Source organism: Triticum aestivum, chromosome 6A, assembly GCF_018294505.1.
Source record: "Triticum aestivum cultivar Chinese Spring chromosome 6A, IWGSC CS RefSeq v2.1, whole genome shotgun sequence".
Taxonomy (NCBI): Eukaryota; Viridiplantae; Streptophyta; class Magnoliopsida; order Poales; family Poaceae; genus Triticum; species Triticum aestivum.
This window is the reverse complement of record NC_057809.1, coordinates 499,214,790-499,221,745: the sequence shown is the minus strand read 5'-3', so window position 1 is coordinate 499,221,745 and position 6,956 is coordinate 499,214,790.

The following is a 6,956-nucleotide window of genomic DNA, read 5'->3' as shown; positions in this document are numbered from 1 at the left end:
CCCGCAACGCTCACTATTCATCCAATCGATCGGCTTCAGTTAGCAGCAGTAGCGAAGGAATCGCTCGATCAGGTTCAGTTAACAGCCATCGATCGATCGATCGGGTTTAGTAACGCGTAGCCTGCAGTGCAATCGCTCGGGTTCAGTTAGAGCCCAACGCCTCGCTCGGGTTCAGTTAGAGCCAACGCCTCGCACACACGCGCATACGTGTACGAGGGAAACACGCATCGCTTGGCCCCCGGCCTCCCACTGTAATCGGGAACTCCCCGAAATTTTTCTCCTCCTCGCTTCTACCATGGTTTTTTCCGTCATGGACGGCCCAAAGAATGTCATGCAGCTGCGTCTCCAGCCCGCCCAGGATGAAAAGCCCATTTTCTGTCATGATTTTTTGTCATAGAAGTAGGAGCCCACCACATCTATGGTGATACCGGGTTTTGTCACCATTATCGTCATAGAAGTGTCATAGCAACCGAACCGGTATCCAATACCCTGGTGCTACTAGGAGTACTAGTAAAGTACACATTAACATAATGTATATCCAATATACTTCTATCGACCTTGCCAGCCTTCTCATCTACCAAGTATCTAGGGTAATGCTGCTCCAGTGGTTGTTCCCTTATTACAGAAGCACTTAGTCTCGGGTTTGGGTTCAACCTTGGGTTTCTTCACTAGAGCAGCAGCTGAATTGCCGTTTCATGAAGTATCCCTTTGTTCCCTTGCCCTTCTTGAAACTAGTGGTTTCACCAACCATCAACAATTGATGCTCCTTCTTGATTTCTACTTTCGCGGTGTCAAACATCATGAATATTTCAAGGATCATCATATCTATCCCTGATATGTTATAGTTAATCACGAAGCTCTAGCAGCTTGGTGGCAATGACTTTGGGGAAACATCACTATCTCATCTGGAGGATCAACTCCCACTCGATTCAAGTGATTGTTGTGCTCAGACAATCTGAGCACAAGCTCAACGATTGAGCTTTTCTCCCTTAGTTTGCAGGCTAAGAAAATCGTCGGAGGTCTTATACCTCTTGACGTGGGCACGAGCCTGAAATCCCAATTTCAGCCCTCGAAACATCTCATATGTTCCGCGACGTTTCGAAAACGTCTTTGGTGCCTCTACTTAAACCATTTAATTGAACTATCACGTAGTTATCAAAACGTGTATGTCCGATGTTCGCAACATCGACAAACGACGTTGGGGTTCAGCACACTGAGCGGTGCATTAAGGACATAAGCTTTCTACTGATCGCATAATTGCTACTATCAACTTTCAACTATATTTTCTCTAGGAACATATCTAAACAGTGGAACTAAAGCACGAGCTTACGACATAATTTGCAAAAGGTCTTTTGACTATGTTCAGGATAATTAAGTATCTTATGAACTCCCACTTAGATAGACATCCCTCTGGTCATCTAAGTGATCACATGATCCGAGTCAACTAGGCCGTGTCCGATCATCACGTGAGACGGACTAGTCATCATCGGTGAACATCTTCATGTTGATCGTATCTACCATACGACTCATGCTCGACCTTTCGGTCTCCGTGTTCCGAGGCCATGTCTGCACATGCTAGGCTCGTCAAGTTAACCCTAAGTGTTTTCGCTGTGTAAAACTGTCTTACACCCGTTGTATGTGAACGTAAGAATCCATCACACCCGATCATCACGTGGTGCTTAGAAGCGACGAACTGTAGCAACGGTGCACAGTTAGGGGAGAACACTTCTTGAAATTTTGTAAGGGATCATCTTATTTACTACCGTCGTCCTAAGCAAACAAGATGCATAAACATGATAAACATCACATGCAATCAAATAGTGACATGATATGGCCAATATCATTTTGCTCCTTTTGATCTTCATCTTCGGGGCTCCATGATCATCATCGTCACCGGCACGACACCATGATCTCCATCATCATGATCTCCATCATCGTGTCTTCATGAAGTTGTCACGCCAACGACTACTTCTACTTCTATGACTAACGCGTTTAGCAATAAAGTAAAGTAGTTTACATGGCGTTCTTCAATGACACGCAGGTCATACAATAAATAAAGAGAACTCCTATGGCTCCTGCCGGTTGTCATACTCATCGACATGCAAGTCGTGAATCCTATTACAAGAACATGATCAATCTCATACATCACATATCATTCATCACATTTTTCTTGGCCATATCACATCACATAGCATACCCTACAAAAACAAGTTAGATGTCCTCTAATTGTTGTTGCATGTTTTACGTGGCTGCTATGGGTTTCTAGCAAGAACGTTTCTTACCTATGCAAGACCACAACGTGATATGCCAATTGCTATTTACCCTTCATAAGGACCCTTTTCATCGAATCCGTTCCGACTAAAGTGGGAGAGACTGGCACCCGCTAGCCACCTTATGCACCAAGTCATGTCAATCGGTGGAACCTGTCTCACGTAAGAGTACGTGTAAGGTCGGTCCGGGCCGCTTCATCCCACAATACCGTCGAAACAAGATTGGACTAGTAACGGTAAGCATATTGAACAACATCAACGCCCACAACTACTTTGTGTTCTACTCGTGCAAAGAATCTACGCAATAGACCTAGCTCATGATGCCACTGTTGGGGAACGTAGCAGAAATTCAAAATTTTCCTACGTGTCACCAAGATCTATCTATGGAGAGACCAGCAACGAGTAGAAAGAGAGTGCATCTACATACCCTTGTAGATCGCTAAGCGGAAGCGTTCAAGTGAACGGGGTTGATGGAGTCGTACTCGTCGTGATTCAAATCACCGATGATTCTAGTGCCGAACGGACGGCACCTCCGCATTCAACACACGTACAGCCCGGTGACGTCTCCCACGCCTTGATCCAGCAAGGAGAGAGGGAGAGGTTGAGGAAGACTCCATCCAACAGCAGCACAACGGCGTGGTGGTGGTGGAGGAGCGTGGCAATCCAGCAGGGCTTCGCCAAGCACCATGGGAGAGGAGGAGTAGGGAGAGAGGTAGGGCTGTGCCAGAACTTCGTGTATAGCTCCCATGCACCTCCCCACTATATATAGGGGTGGAGGGGCTGGTTTCTTGCCCTCCAAGTCCATTGGGGCGTTGGCCAAGGTGGGAGGAAAGAAATCTCATTATTTCCTTCCCCACCGATTGTTATCCCCCCTTTTTAGGGATCTTGATCTTATCCCTTCGGGATATGATCTTATTCCTTCTAAGGGGGGATCTTGGTGCGCCTTAACCAGGGGTGTGGGGCCTTTCCCCCACTACCCACGTCCATGTGGGTCCCTCCATGCAGGTGGGCCCCACTCCGGAACCTTCTAGAACCTTCCCGGTACAATACCGAAAAATCCCGAACATTTTCCGGTGGCCAAAATAGGACTTCCCATATATAAATCTTTACCTCCGGACCATTCCGGAACTCCTCGTGACGTCTGGGATCTCATCCGGGACTCCGAACAACATTCGGTAACCACATACAAACTTCCTTTATAACCCTAGCGTCATCGAACCTTAAGTGTGTAGACCCTACGGGTTCGGGAGACATGTAGACATGACCGAGACGTTCTCCGGTCAATAACCAATAGCGGGATCTGGATACCCATGATGGCTCCCACATGTTCCACGATGATCTCATCAGATGAACCACGATGTCAAGGACTTAATCAATCCCGTATTCAATTCCCTTTGTCTATCGGTATGTTACTTGCCCGAGATTCGATCGTCGGTATCCAATACCTTGTTCAATCTCGTTACCGGCAAGTCACTTTACTCGTTCCGTAACACATCATCCCGTGATCAACTCCTTGGTCACATTGCGCATATGATGATGTCCTACCGAGTGGGCCCAGAGATACCTCTCCGTTTACACGGAGTGACAAATCCCAGTCTCGATCCGCATAAAACAATAGATACTTTCGGAGATACCTGTAGTGCACCTTTATAGTCACCCAGTTACGTTGTGACGTTTGATACACCCAAAGCACTCCTACAGTATCCAGGAGTTCACGCTCTCATGGTCGAAGGAAGAGATACTTGACATTGGCAAAGCTCTAGCAAATGAACTACATGATCTTTTGTGCTAGTCTTAGGATTGGGTCTTGTCCATCACATCATTCTCCTAATGATGTGATCCCGTTATCAACGACATCCAATGTCCATAGCCAGGAAACCATGACTATCTGTTGATCACAACAAGCTAGTCAACTAGAGGCTCACTAGGGACATATTGTGGTCTATGTATTCACACGTGTATTACGATTTCCGGATAATACAGTTATAGCATGAATAAAAGACAATTATCATGAACAAGGAAATATAATAATAATACTTTTATTATTGCCTCTAGGGCATATTTCCAACAGTCTCCCACTTGCACTAGAGTCAATAATCTAGTTCACATCGCCATGTGATTAACACTCACAGGTCACATCGCCATGTGACTAATACCCAAGAGTTTACTAGAGTCAGTAGTCTAGTTCACATCACTATGTGATTAACACTAAATGAGTTTTATGTTTGATCATGTTGCTTGTGAGAGAGGTTTTAGTCAACGGGTCTGAACCTTTCAGATCCGTGTGTGCTTTACAAATCTCTATGTCATCTCCTAGATGCAGCTACCACGCTCTATTTGGAGCTATTCCAAACAACTGTTCTACTTGGAGCTATTCTAAATTATTGCTCCATTATATGTATCCGGTCTCTCTACTCAGAGCTATCCGGATAGGTGTCAAGCTTGCATCATCGTAACCTTTACGACGAACTCTTTTACCACCTCCATAATCGAGAAAATTCCTTAGTTCACTAGTTACTAAGGATAACTTTGACCGCTGTCCTGTGAGCCATTCTTGGATCACTCTTGTACCCCTTGACTGACTCATGGCAAGGCACACTTCAGGTGCGGTACACAGCATAGCATACTGAAGAGCCTACGTCTTAAGCATAGGGGACGACCTTCGTCCTTTCTCTCTATTCTGCCGTGGTCGAGCTTTAAGTCTTAACTTCGTACCTTACAACTCAGGCAAGAACTCCTTCTTTGACTGGTCCATCTTGAACACCTTCAAGATCATGTCAAGGTATGTGCTCATTTGAAAGTATTATTAAGCATTTTGATCTATCCTTATAGATCTTGATGCTCAATGTTCAAGTAGCTTAATCCAGGCTTTCCATTGAAAAACACTTTCAAAATAACCCTATATGCTTTCCAGAAATTCTACGTCATTTCTGATCAACAATATGTCAACAACATATACTCATCAGAAATTCTATAGTGCTCGCACTCACTTCTTTGGAAATACAAGTTTCACATAAACTTTGTACAAACCCAAAATTTTTGATCATCATCAAAGCATACATTCCAACTCCGAGATGCTCACTCCAGTCCTTAGAAGGATTGCTGGAGCTTTGCATACTTATTAGCATCTTTCGTGATTGACAAAACCTTCCGGTTGTATCACATACAACCTTTCCTCATTAAAATCGTCGAGGAAACAATGTTTTGACATCCTATCTGCAAGATTTCATAAATAATGCAGTAATCGCTAATATAATTCCAACAGACTCTTAGCATCGCTACGAGTGAGAAAATCTCATCGTAGTCAACTCCTTGAACTTGTCGGAAAACATCTTAACGACAAGTCGAGCTTTCTTAATGGTGACATTTAGCATCATTGTCCGTCTTCCTTTTGAAATCCATCTGTACTCATTAGCCTTACGACCATCGAGCCATTCTGCCAAAGTCTACACTTTGTTTTCATACATGGATCCTCTCTCGGATTTTATGGCCTCAAGCCATTTATCGGAATCCGGGCCCACCATCGCTTCTCCATAGCTCGTAGGTTCATTGTTGTCTAGCAACATGACCTTCAAGACAGGATTACGTACCACTCTGAAGTAGTATGCATCCTTGTCATCCTACGAGGTTTGGGAGTGACTTGATCCGAAGTTTCATGATCAATATCATAAGCTTCCACTTCAATTAGTGTAGGTGCCACAGGAACAACTCCCTGTGCCCTGTCACACACTAGTTGAAGAGACGGTTCAATAACCTCATCAAGTCTCCACCATCCTCCCACTCAATTCTTTCGAGAGAAACTTTTCCTCGAGAAAGGACCCGATTCTAGAAACAATCCATATTGCTTTCGGATCTGAATTAGGAGGTATACCCAACTGTTTTGGGTTTCCTATGAAGATGCATTTTATCCGCTTTGGGTTCGAGCTTATCAACCTGAAACTTTTTCATATAAGCGTCGCAGCCCCAAACTTTTAAGAAACGACAACTTAGGTTTCTCTAAGCCATAATTCATACGGTGTCATCTCATCGGAATTACGTGGTGCTCTATTTAAAGTGAATGTGGTTGTCTCTAATGCCTAACCCATGAACGATAGTGGTAATTCGATAAGAGGCATCATGGTACGCACCATATCCAATAGGGTGCAACTATGATGTTCGGACACACCATCACATTATGGTGTTCCAGGCGGTATTAATTGCGAAACAATTTCCACAATGTCTTAATTGTGTGCCAAAACTCGTAACTCAGATATTCATCTCTATGATCATATCATAGACATTTTATCCTCTTGTCACAATGATCTGCTACTTCACTCTGAAATTACTTGAACCATTCAATAATTCAGACTTGTGTTTCATCAAGTAAATATACTCAACATTTACTCGAATCATCTGTGAAGTAAGAACATAATGATATTCACTGCATGCCTCAGCACTCATTCGACTGCACACATCAAAATGTGTTACTTCCAACAAGTTGCTATCTTGTTCCATCTTACTGAAAATGAGGCTTTTCAGTCATCTTGCCCATGTGGTATGATTTGCATATCTCAAGTGATTCAAAGTCAAGTGAGTCCGAACGATCCATTTGCATGGAGTTTCTTCATGCATATACACCAATAGACATGGTTCGCATGTCTCAAACTTTTCAAAAACGAGTGAGTCCAAAGATCCATCAACATGGAG